Consider the following 13,815-nt stretch of genomic DNA (forward strand, 5'->3'; position numbering starts at 1 on the left):
AAATTTTAATGTAAATATCAAAATGTTTTATCTTTATGTGTTTCAATTACTTTGTTAAACACTACACACGCGGATCACAAAATGAGTTTGACGTCCCCTGCTATAAAGTGAAGAAAACATATATGCAATTTACGAGACATATTGGTTAGGAAAACAAATGACGACTGCAAATCTCTATATTCCCCCTGACCTTTTCAAGTGGATCAGCAATAACATTTCAGGATACAGTATAAAACACAATGTGGCATGGAAAACTTGCGACTTTGAACATCTGATTCCAAAGGTTCTTCAATCCTCAGGTTTTTCTCACCTCTTGTTTGGGTCTTTTCTTGCCTCATGGCTGGGTCTGTTGTAGACTATAGTCACAGACAGAATTTATATATTTCCTTTCATTGCCCATGCTCATTATGTTTGTGTAGGAGGAGTGCATTTTTTCACTCTCTGAGTGAGTGTCCCCAATTAAATAAGTCCAACAGCAAGTTTTTGGTGAATTTTGAAATAAAGAAAATTATTCATTATCACACACTAATCCCAAATTGTAAAATACAATATCCCATACATACTCTGACACACTCACAAAGATTAGATGCAGATGAAGGTAAAACAATATGTTGCAAGTTATAATTATCTCAGATTCTTTTGTGACAGAAGTGAAATTTTTTAGTTTTTTAGATGGAGGTGATGCTTTAAAGTTGAAATGAACGTTTGTAAAGTGAAGATTCGCAGTCAGCTGCGAAGTTTCGTATCGTTGAATTTCTAGGAGGTTGGTTCTCAGGTGAACCCGAAGTTGGAAGAGGTTAGCGATTGTCCTTTTCCCACTTTCAAATTAATTATGTTTATTACCTTGGCTGCTTTTGTTTTAAATTCAATCGTGGGACATGGGCGTCACTGGCTGGCCAGCATTTATTGCCCATCCCTAGTTGCCCTTGAGAAGATGGTGTGAGCTGCCATCTTGAAATGCTGCAGTCTATGTGATGTGGGTCGACCCACAATGCTGTTAGGGAGGGAATTCCAGGATTTTGACACAGCGACTGCGAAGGAACGATGATATATTTCCAAGTCAGGATGGTGAATGGCTTGGAGGGGAACTTGCAGGTGGTGGTGGTGTTCCCATGCATCAGTTATCCTTGTCCTTCCAGATGAAAGTGGTCGTGGGATTGGAAGCTGCTGTCTAAGTATCTTTGGTGAATTTCTACAACGCATCTTGTAGATAACACACACTGCTGCTACTGAGCGTCGCTGGTGGAGGGAGTGGATGTTTGTGGATATGGTGCCAATCAAGCAGGCTACTTTATCCCAGATGGTGTCAACCTTGAATGACTTGCAAGTGGTCTGATGTTTTTTGGTGGATTCTCTCACTGTGAGCAACTTTTCCCAAATTTAAAGCAGACAAACAAAACGGCCTCCTCATCATGTGACTTTCACAAATCCAAAGTCCTTTTTTCCAAACAAAGGGTGGTTTGTTATTACTCATCTCATGTTGTCATTTGTCCCTTGAAAGTTTGAACCAGCTAATGTCTTTGTTTTTGAATTGCCCATTCAATTGATAATATCGTTTTGAATTAGTTTCAGGAAAAGCCATTAATTTAAGATCGATCAGGAATGTCCCTTTGGCTCCCTCTTGAGACAAGGGATTGCTTTCAATTCATAGGCAAGTCAGGAGATCTTAGAATCATAGAATCCCTACAATGCAGAAGGAGGCCATTCAGCCCATCAAGTCTGCACCAACAACAATCCCACCCAGGCCCTATCCCTGTAACCCCACATATTTACCCTGTTAATACCTCTAACCTACGCATCCCGGGACACTAAGGGGCAATTTAATATGGCCAATGCACCTAACCCACACATCTATGGACAGTGGTAGAAAACCCGCTTGGAGGAAACCCACTTGGAGGGAGAACATGCAAACTCCACACAGACAGTGACCCAAGCCAGGAATTGAACCCAGGTCCCTGGAGCTGTGAGGCAGCAGTGCTAATCACTGTGCAACCTCGGGGAGCTGCTAAGTATCTTTGGTGAATTTCTACAACGCATCTTGTCGATAATACACACCGCTGCTACTGACTTTTTGCGGTCAGTTTTTAAAAATATAAAAAATGTGTTTGAAGTTCAGAATATAGGGATATGAAAATTAATTGTTATGAACTCCATTATCTTTGCATCATGGAACTACCAGGATAGTAGAAAGACAACTAGATGTGGTCTTTTTATTGCCCAACAAACCCTATGAAAGCAGTTTCACAGTTGCTGATCGTGATGCTCATGTTGATGTATTACTTCATGGCTCAATTGTGTTTGTATAGTTAGCACATGTACCGTGACACTCATCTGTAACTTCTCAAGGACCATTACAACATTTTGCAAACACAACTGGTTTGCAATGTCTTTTTGAGCTTGTTTCTTACTTCTCCTTTCTGACTCTTCCCCTTCTCTCAAACCACTCTCTTGCATTCCCATCTTTATTTCTCTACAGTTTTCTTCTCAGCGATTCACTGTGTTTTTCTTCCTCTTTTTTCTTTGTTTAACTGGCAAAGGGTCAACAAATGTGGGTCGGTATGATGTTTGTGAGGTCTAAGGTGTAATATTGACACCACTGCGCCATTGTCAATTTGCATCGTCAGAAATTTGTCCCACTGGAGCATGATCTGAAGAATGATTAATAACTCCTAGATCATGTTGTTTGCTGTGAGATGCACTAATCCAACAAACTCTGGGCCTATACTTCCGACTGACATTTATGTCAAGACAAAAAAAAATTCTGGTCTGTTATCATTGTATTTCATACAAACAAATTCTAAGCTGGCACAAGTATGTTATCTCCCATTGCTGAGAACCAGTCATTACTTTGCAAATAAAGCAAACCAATTAGGCTAACGTCAGATTGTGTATTGGAATCAGTTTGAAATATGAGAAACTAGTCTACTCAATGCTGATAAACACATTCAAAATAGGCTAGCATTAGCTTCCCGATTTGTGATATTTCTCTTCAGAATAATTCTGTCCTTTTCTTGACAGATAACAGAGTAATCATAGAAACCCTACAGTGCAGAAGGAGGCCATTCGGCCCATCGAGTCTGCACCGACCATAATCCCACCCAGGACCGACCCCCACATATTTACCCGCTAATCCCTCTAACCTACACATCCCAGGATTCTCAGGGACAATTTTTAACCTGGCCAATCAACCTAACCCGCACGTCTTTGGACGGTGGGAGGAAACCGGAGCACCCGGAGGAAACCCACGCAGACACGAGGAGAATGTGCAAACTCCACACAGACAGTGACCCGAGCCGGGAATCGAACCCGGGACCCTGGAGCTGTGAAGCAGCAGTGCTAACCACTGTGCTACCGTCACCAATGTAGTTATTTGAAGGATCTGTTGCAATATGCTCTCAATTCTTTCGAACAATTTTAAATAGATGTAAAACACTTGGAAATCATATTCAACTAATTTTGTATATTGTGCATAAAAAGCTAAATGGCACTTAGAATAGGGATGAGATGATGATATATGCGATGGAATGTAAAATGGAGAATTACAGGAATTATAAATGAACATGTTTTGCTGTAGAAAGTGAAGTGAAAGTGTAGGATCACATCCTTTATCCAGAAATTAAAATGCTGCTCATAATTTCATCGCAAGTAAGAGCTTGCAATGTTTACAAGTAGAATCAATATTTTTAGACCTGACTGCCATTGACAATGAAGCAGACACATCACTATAGTGAAATAGAATTGTGCTATTAATATTTACTGGGGCTGATTTCTAAAGTACCATTTTCCTCTGACCAGGGCTAAATTTAAACAATTCTTGAATTCTTCATTCTGATATTTATGCCACTAAAACAGATGACAATGTAATCCTCTTCCCATTTCAGAAATACAAATCATTTCTTTTGTAATATACAGCAGCCTAAAATTAATTTGATGGCACTTGATGAATCATACAGCTACTTATGTTCAAGGTCAGTGACAAAAATCTGCATGGATACATTCCAAAGTAATTCCAAAATCTGTTTGTTCCTCGTGTATCCAATACAGGATACCCGCACAGTTTATATAATCAAATGCTTACATAAGTTATTTTCCTCACGACTGACATGTAAAAACACTTGAATTGAAGATACCAGGGTCTAAATTACAATTGGTTATATCCATTTTTCAGGCTTGTCATGTGAATGACAGTAATAAGTTTAGCACTGTGATGATCTATGCTGAATTTACACAGGGTCACTGCTTAACTTGCCTGGAGAGGTTTTTTTTAGGCAGTTGCCTTAAAGGAGCATAGAATTGATTTATATATTAAAATTAAAGTCCTGCATCTAAGCATCCCATTGTTAAATTTGAGTGTAGCTTTTTTGCCAAGTTTTAACATTGACCAGGAAATCATTGCCTTAACATGCAGCAGTCATGGAGTCAGGTTTTTAAGTGCATCGGGACCGAGATAGGAGGGGGGCAGGCAAGCAATTTGGTACAGCCAGCCTCGGTGCCCATTCCACACCAACATCTGGAAGCTGACCTATTTTCAATGAGGGCAGCTCAAGGTCTGATCAGCTGCCCCTCGCTTCCTGGTAGAAAGACAATTCAGGCCAATTAATTTTAGTCGCAGAGCCTACTAAAACCTACTTCCCGTGACAACAGAGATTTTCAGTCAGCATTGTAGGCAGCCCACGTTGGCCAGGACCATGTTCAGAAAGTGGAGATGGGGCACAAAGAATGATGGGAATGATTCCTGGAAAGTAATGGCTGCGGCAGCTGGCTGTCTCTCGGACCTTCGCCAGGCAGCTATGACCGTTCTAAAGGACTTAGCTGGCTTTCTCCCTCTCTCTCCACATTACGAATCTGGAATGCCTACCTCACTTGCTGGTGAGGGCAACATGTCATTTCTGGAGGTCCTCCCATTGGCCCTGCACCATTGGGAGCCCACCAGCCATCCTTAATTAGAAAGCAAGCCTCTTCCTTGACAGTAATTGGCCTGGCCCTGTAAAAATCCAAGTGGCACGACTGGAACGCTCTGTGCAGGGTCGGGATCCAGAACTGAACCGGCAGCCAGGTCCCAACCCAAAATTGAAGATTCCGGCCCTGGCCATTTCAAAAAGTGCTCCTCTCCGTTAAGGTAACTTAGTGTTTAGACTTGATAAATACTGAGGAGTACTTTGGTGGCTTATGGCATATTTGTGGTGTCTGTTTCTTTGAACACAGAGAGTGGTTTATGGGAGGTACTGCACTCTATTGAAGGATTGCTTGCCCAACATTGCTGGAACATGGGTATTCTAGTTAGTCAACAGCAAGAGAGGTTAAAGAACATTGGACTTTCCAGCTTGTAAGGAAGTGACTAAGAGATTATCTCATCATGCCGGAGCCATGGTGCCTCATAGATGTCTAGTTTGAGCTGCTAGATCTTTTGAGCATCTCTCTCTCTCGGAATGGTGTTATTTACAGAATGTATCTATTAAGGCGGTTTTTGTAGTCTTATAATTGTATGTCCTTCTTAACTACTTGTAACTATATACAGTAACGGTTTTAGGCATGGAGCTATCTCCATCTTCTTAACGTGTCTCTGGCCAATAACACACTGACCCTAGGTCTGGTTCATGTGCTTTCTTACATCACACTGTGGGCGGCACTGTACTCGGTCCCACATTAATCTTGTATATGCCAGCTCCTTATGCTACAATCTAATTCAGCACTTTGATTCCACAAAGACTGTGCAGTTGACATTCCTACGATACTGTCATGGACAAATCTGTCTGCAGCAGATAGACTGGCGAGGACAAGATGATGCTGTTGGTGGCTAAAATGTCTTCATCTTTGAGAATCACTATCTCAATGGATAAGTCTGTAGGACAACTCTCCCAATTATTCCTCAAGTCCTTTGATGTTACCGAATAGGGTTTGATAAAGTCAGCTGAGCTGGGTATGGCATTGTCATGCCTAAATATGATCCTTAGGTTGATGCCAAGTAGTACGTCCAGTTTTATCATTATATTCTGTCATAACCACTTGATATAACTGAATGCTAGGCCATTTCAGAGGGCTGCTCAGAGTCAATATCTTTGTTATGAGTCAACAGCCATATATAAGTTAGATTAAGTTTAGCACATTTTATTCCCTAAAGGGCAGTAATCAGCCAGTTTTTTTTTAAACTGCAATCCCGTCATTACATTATTAATATCAGTTTTTCATTCCAGATTCATTTGATTAACATATTTTAATTTCTCCAGTTGCACTTGTGAGATTTGAACACTCATCTCTGGATCATTTTTCCAAGGTCTGAATTGTTAGTCCAGTCGCATAACCACTCGTCCACCATTCCCACTGATTACATCACTCAATACAAGGATTGAATTATCAGAAATAGTACTGGCATGTTTGATATGATAAAAGCAGCCACTCCATTCAGCACTTCAATTCCACGAAAACTGTGCAGTTAACATTCCTAACAATTGTTTCATTCCCATGGCACTGGCAAGTTGCTAATGCTATCTATCTGATATAGGAGGCTGCTGGTGATAAGCAAGTGGTGGAGACTGTAATGGATTCCAAAGCAATAACTTAATTCTTTGGAATTACGCCTATACATAAAGTTAGATCAGGTTGGATGATGGCTGTTCTGTATTTTGATCACTTCAAACAGTGTTGCATAATTGTCCCTCGTATTATAGTGAGTATAGGGGGAAATTTAACTTTATTTTTTCAATATAAATTCAAGTTGACTTACGACCTCTCTGCTAGAATTAAATAATATCCTTGCCTGCAGCTGGCAGGAAAATTATATTTTCTAACTATTTGGAGTATACTCATTCTTTTAAACAAAAAAATTAGAAGACCCAAATTAAAGGCCTGCTCATATAACAGTGAGAAGTCTCACAACATCAGGTTAAAGTCCAACAGATTTATTTGGTAGCACAAGCTTTCGGAGCACTGTCCCTTCATCAGGTGAGTGGGAGCTATGTTCACAAACAGGGTATATATAGACACAAACTCAATTTACAAGATAATGGTTGGAATGCGAGTCTTTACAGGTAATCAAGTCTTAAAGGTACTGACAATGTGAGTGGAGAGAGGGTTAAGCACAGATTAAAGAGATGTGTATTGTCTCCAGACAGGACAGTTAGTGAGATTTTGCAAGCCCAGGCAAGTCGTGGGGGTTACAGATAGTATGACATGAACCCAAGATCCCGGTTGAGGTCATCCTCATGTGTGCGGAACTTAGCTATCAGTTTCTGCTCAGCGATTCTGCGTTGTCGTGTGTTGTGAAGGCCGCCTTGGAGAAAGCTTACCCGAAGATCAGAGCCTGAATGCCCGTGACTGCTGAAGTGTTCCCCAACAGGAAGAGAACACTCCTGCCTGGTGATTGTCGAGCGGTGTTCATTCATTCGTTGTCCGAATGGAAAGAAGCTACGACATCTTCTCCGGAGCCTTCAACATGTCATCGATGAAGACGAACATCTCGCCAAGGCCATCCCCACACCTCCACTTCTTGCCTTCAAACAACCGCACAACCTCAAACAGACCATTGTCCACAGCAAACTACCCAGCATCAGGAGAACAGTGACCACAACACCACAAAATCCTGCCATAGCAACTTCTGCAAGACGTGCCGGATCATCGACACGGATGCCATCATCTCACATGAGAACACCATCCACTAGGTATACAGTACATACTCTTGCGACTCGGCCAATGTTGTCTATCTGATATGCTGCAGGAAAGGATGTCCTGAGGCATGGTACATTGGAGAGACCATGCAGACGCTACAACAATGAATGAATGGACACCGCTTGACAATCACCAGGCAGGAGTATTCTCTTCCTGTTGGGGAACACTTCAGCAGTCACGGACATTCGGCCTCTGATCCTCGGGTAAGCGTTCTCCAAGGCGGCCTTCACAACACACGACAACGCAGAATCGCTGAGCAGAAACTGATAGCTAAGTTCCGCACACATGAGGATGACCTCAACCGGGATCTTGGGTTCATGTCATACTATCTGTAACCCCCACGACTTGCCTGGGCTTGCAAAATCTCACTAACTGTCCTGTCTGGAGACAATACACATCTCTTTAATCTGTGCTTAACCCTCTCTCCACTCACATTGTCAGTACCTTTAAGACTTGATTACCTGTAAAGACTCGCATTCCAACCATTATCTTGCAAATTGAGTTTGTGTCTATATATGCCCTGTTTGTGAACACAACTCCCACTCACCTGATGAAGGGGCAGTGCCCCGAAAGCTTGTGCTACCAGATAAACCTGTCGGACTTTAACCTGGTGTTGTGAGACTTCTTACTGTGCCCACCCCAGTCCAACGTCAGCATCTCCACATCATATAACAGTGAGAATAAACAGCTTTGAAAGAAGTGAGAATGTATAAGGATGCACTTCCACAGACATCATTAGTGAATACAAAAGGTATTTATTAATCTGAATTGTACAGCAGCCGCATGGCTATAGCCAGTTCCCCAAAATGTCTCTGCCTAGGAGCCGCTCTCACCATGGGGGTGATTCCATATCCTGACTCCCAAATGGTCATCCAAGCCATGTGACCCTTACTCTGCTGCATCTACAATCTTCAGTAACTAATTTATTCGGTCCTGAATACTAACTAAACATTATACACACGAGTTGGACAATTATAAGTCGAGATGGTTTTCTGTTTCTTGTAGAGTGGCATAATTCTGTAGTCTGAGATGTTTCCACAGGATTGACATTACCAGGAACTGCAATAACAGGCACCGCTTCTGGCATAGGCGATCCATCACTATCCACTTCCACGGAGACACCAGTTACATCGATAACAGATCGATCAGGTACTTTGTTGTTTAAAGTTTTGAAAATATTTATTGCTGGCAAAACTGACTGCTGGAGTGTCTCCCTACTCCTCAAGTCGTCCACATGTTTACGAATGATCTGTCCCCCCATGTCCACTCGGTATGAAAGGGGATTCAATCTTAGAGGCAATTATTCCGGGGATCTACCTTACTGAAGTTTCATATTGGCCCATAACTTCCTCCTAATGGCGGAAAGCCATGGGCCACCAGAAATAGGAGAATTTCTGACAAACTGACCTGCGTTAGAAAATCTCAATTGTAACCGCAACCTTCAGCCTGCAGCGAGATAGTCTCTGCAGGCTCCAGTGGGGCGCAGGAGGACTCTAACCATGCCCGCTTATGACAGGGCCAGACTGGGAATGTCCATTGAGGCCATGCTTTGAGACAGCAGTTTTAAAGTGAAGGCAGAGAGATCAAAAACATCCCCTGCTATTATAAAGGTATATTGAAGATTTTTCATCTTCATTTTAATCATTTTTTTCATCTTTTAAAGTACTTAATCCTACTGATATTGGTTCATTTAAAGTGTAATTTTTAATTTTATATTTATGATTGATGATTATTTTTTAATATGTATAAGTGAACATGGGCTTTGTTATTGATTTTAAATCTGTGAAACTATGATTTAAATCTGCGTTATGTTATTACATGTGGCATGTTTAGAGGTGCCCATATGTTTTAATTTAGAATATAGAAACTGAAATTGTAACTGGGAAGGAGAGAGATCAGAACTTCTGGGACCATGATTTGGACACCTTATTGCATGAGATTGAGCAAAGGAGAGTTCACATTTTGGGCCATGGAAAATCTAAAGCAGCTTATGTTTACCATTAGTATTCTTCTGCCTTGTTTACTTCAATTATGTTATTCATTTATAATTATCACTCATTTAAATGTTGTGTTTAGATGTTTGAATAAAGAATTGCAAAATGTTGTAAAGTTTAATGGAAAACATTTAATATCAACAATAATGATTTAAATACATTATACTTTGATACCATGTTAACATTTAACTAAATATTCAACTAAAGTAGTTGCAGTGTGACATTTCAGTTAATAATTACCTCAATGCTTCCAAATTTCTTGCAATAAGATATATTGAACAAAATCTTGTTCTTTCTGAGTGAGAAAACTGGCCTGTTCCTCTCTAGAGAGAAACCGGTCGGTTTTCTCCCCAAGTCATGGCCAACCTGACAGTCATGATGTGGAGATGCCGGCGTTGGACTGGGGTAAACACAGTAAGAAGTTTAACAACACCAGGTTAAAGTCCAACAGGTTTATTTGGTAGCAAAAGCCAAGGTGGCTTTTGCTACCAAATAAACCTGTTGGACTTTAACCTGGTGTTGTTAAACTTCAACCTGACAGTGCCAACTTGTGCCAAGGGGCAGTGCTGGGGGCATTTTCAGGCCACTGCCTAGCCATGTCCCTCACCCCTGGGGGCTATATTTACCTTTACAACTGTAGGGAGACACCCACAACAGGTTGTAAATGACACCAACCTGACAGTCCGTCAGCACACGTTGAATATCCAGTGAAGGGGGAAGTCCTGGAGAGAGTGCTCGCTAATGACATGCTAATATATTAAAATAAGCTTTCTGTGGTTCCACAGTATGTTTCATTACACTTTACTGGCAAGGGGCCGATAAGATCGGAAGTCGGAAACTTGTCGGCACGAATCACACTCTCTGGATTTTGAGCGCACGTTGCAATTCTCGCAGGCGAAGTGTGGGCTCAAAATCGCCCCCATTTTTTCACTTTAACACAATGATCAATGGATTTTTATTTTATTTTAACACAATGATGCTGTTGTCTTTTTGTAAAACACAGAGGCAAGGCTGGGGGGAGGGGTAGGACATATTAATTGTACATTCTACATGCTTCTCTCACAATCTCAGCACCTACTTCGAAGCTTCAAAGGAACTTTAGTGATGTACCAGCTAGTGGTGGATCATGACTCCATTTTCAATCTGCACCAGATTCTGCAATACCTGTCAGAGAGATAGTTCACATCAACATACAGGAGGCTTGCATAGATCTACTGAACATAGTTTTAATGTGACAACAGTACACATTTATTGGATCAAGAATGATCCAAAGGAAGTAAACTTTGCTTGCGCTCTGTGATGTTCTTTAAAGGTACAAAAAGGAAGATAAGTTGACTAGAACTGTTATTCGGAACCTTTGCTTGCTGACTACAATCTCAAGCAACTTATTGAGCCAAGTAAAGAGGATTTAGGACAGGTCACCAAATGAGTGACTTGATGATGGAGGGATGGTGTGGTTGGGGGAGAAGGGTACAGAGGGGGATAGTTTTAGGGAGGGAATTGCTGGATTTAGGGGCTTTGCAGCTTAAGATAAGGTTGCCAATGGTTGAGTGAGGGAAATGGAGGATGTGCAAGAGACAAAAAACTGGAGGAGCTCAGTGATCTCAGAGGGTTGTAAAACTAAAAGAGGTCACAGAGGTAGCAAGCAAAGGTCGTGGAGGGATTTGAACACAACGATGAGATCTTTAAAATTAAGGCATGAGGTAGAATTTGGCAGCAGACTAACTGGGACAGAGCAGAACAATTTATCTTTGTCTTTATTCATGAGGAGAGACTGAGCAAAGATAAAGTAAATGAGAGGTGCTATTACTATTTCTCCCTATTCATTTCCAGATTCATGTTTCTGCCCGGGTCTCACAAAGATGTTGATCAGTCCACCTACTGGAAGAATGGAGAAGTGCACATGAGGGCACATGTAAAGTACACAGTCTTCAGCTCAAATAACTTGTAGATCTGACTGTTACAATTCTCAGGTCATACAGTTACATAACCGGATACAAGGAAGTCATGAGTGCAATAACACGGGCCAGACTCTTACGTAGTTTGAGTGGGCACACGCCTGACCTAACAGCATGTGAAATCGCGCAAGAAGATATCCAACATGTGTCTCAATGTCATTGCTCACTCATGCGATATTTCACTCACTGGGCACGTACAGCACTTGGAAGCATCCCACTGACAGTTAAGTGGGCAATTAAGCCCATGAGGGAGTCGAATGAAAGCAATTTTACATGGTCCATCCACTTTTACAATTGGTGGATGGGGCAATCAGCCAGGCGGCCTTCACATTTTCGCCACATCTATGAGATATCTGGGGTGAAATATGATTTGAGAACACTCTGGGGACTGAAATGTTTTTGAGTTCTGCTGTCAGGTGTTTGAATATGATGCGTGGATACATTTTGCTGCATTTTCTTCATCTCATTTAATTTGTGCAGGTTCTGCTGTTCCCTGAGGCACCTCCGCAGCAGCCGTCTGCCTTCAGGAAGCTCATTAGAAGTGCCCGCCCGCATCCTCGCTTTTCTCAGTGCCCACCCTCTTCCCGCCACCTCCCGCGTCCCCAAGCAGTACTGAGCCTATCTCAGAGCACGTTTCACAGTGGCTGCCCGGCAATTGGCCAGAGAGCATAAAATCGCGTCCAGGGCCAATCGTAGCCGGAAATGCATTTTGCGTCTGCTTTCAGGCCTGCTGATCACATGCCCCTATCGAGCACAAGGTTCAGACCATGGAATCCTGTTGTAGGAATGACAAGACTAATTAAGCCTGAGATAATGACAAGGATCTCCCAATGTCAATTTTGCTGATCAATTGCATGCACCGTGACCCTGAGGATGTCCCGGCCCAAGCATATGTGCGATGTTTATCCAGCAAGTTTAAGCTTCTGATGGGCAGAATTACAGTGCCGGGCCCACTCCAAGAATGGCTAACACAGTGATCATAGAACTCAGGCTTAATCACAGGCATAGGAGCGGGTTGACAGGGTTTAACAGCAGGAACCGTATCAGGAAGGCGCAATAAAACATTCACGCACCAGTCCAACAACGCTCATTCCCCCAACACCAAAAATGCTCACCTTCCCCAATAACCCCCAATACGTAACCCAACAATAACCAACCCTCTCCCGGACCCCACCATTAACCCGGACAATGCTCACCATCCCCAATAACCCTCAATACGCAACCCAACTATAATCAACCCTCTCCCAGACTACACCATAACCCCAACAATACTCACCATCCCCAACAATACCCAACCCTCTCCCCTGACCCCACCATAACCCCAACAATATTCACCATCTCCAACCCCCAATAATACACAACTCTCTCCCCAACCCCACCGTAACCCTGACAATGCTCACCATCCCCAACAATACTCAACCCTCTCCACTGACCCCACCGTAACCCCAACAATGCTCACCATCTCCAACTCCCAACAATACTCGATCCTCTCCCCGACCCCACTGTAACCCAAACAATACTCAACCCTCTGCGGAACAAATTCCTCCTCAACTCAGTCCTAAATCTGCTCCCCCTTATTTTGACACCATACCCCCTAGTTCTAGTTTCACCTGCCAGTGGAAACAACTTCCCTGCTTCTATCGTATCTATTCTCTTCATAATCTTACATGTTTCTATAAGATCCCCCCTCATTCTTCTAAATTCCAATGAGTATAGTCCCAGTCTACTCAATTTCTCCTCATAAGCCAACCCTCTCAACTCCAGAATCAACCTAGTGAACCTCCTCTGCACCCCCTCCAGTGCCAGTATATCCTTTCTCAAGTAAGGAGACCAAAACTGTACACAGTACTCCAGGTGTGGCCTCACCAGCACCTTGTACAGCTGTAACGTAACGTCGCTGTTTTTAAACTCCATCCCTCCAGCAATAAATGACAAAATTCCATTTGCCTTCTTAATTACCTGCTGCACCTGCAAACCAGCTTCTTGAGATTCCTGCACAAGGGCCCCCAGGTCCCTCTGCACAGCAGCATGCTGCAATTTTTTACCATTTAAATAATTCCTGTTATTCCTACCAAAATGTATGACCTCACATTTACCAACATTGTACTCCATTTGCCAGACCCTCGCACACTCACTTAGATTATCTATATCCCTTTGCAGACTTTCAGCGCCCTCTGCACACTTTGCTCTGCCACCCA

This window comes from Mustelus asterias, chromosome 16 (genome assembly GCF_964213995.1).
Source record: "Mustelus asterias chromosome 16, sMusAst1.hap1.1, whole genome shotgun sequence".
Lineage (NCBI taxonomy): Eukaryota > Metazoa > Chordata > Chondrichthyes > Carcharhiniformes > Triakidae > Mustelus > Mustelus asterias.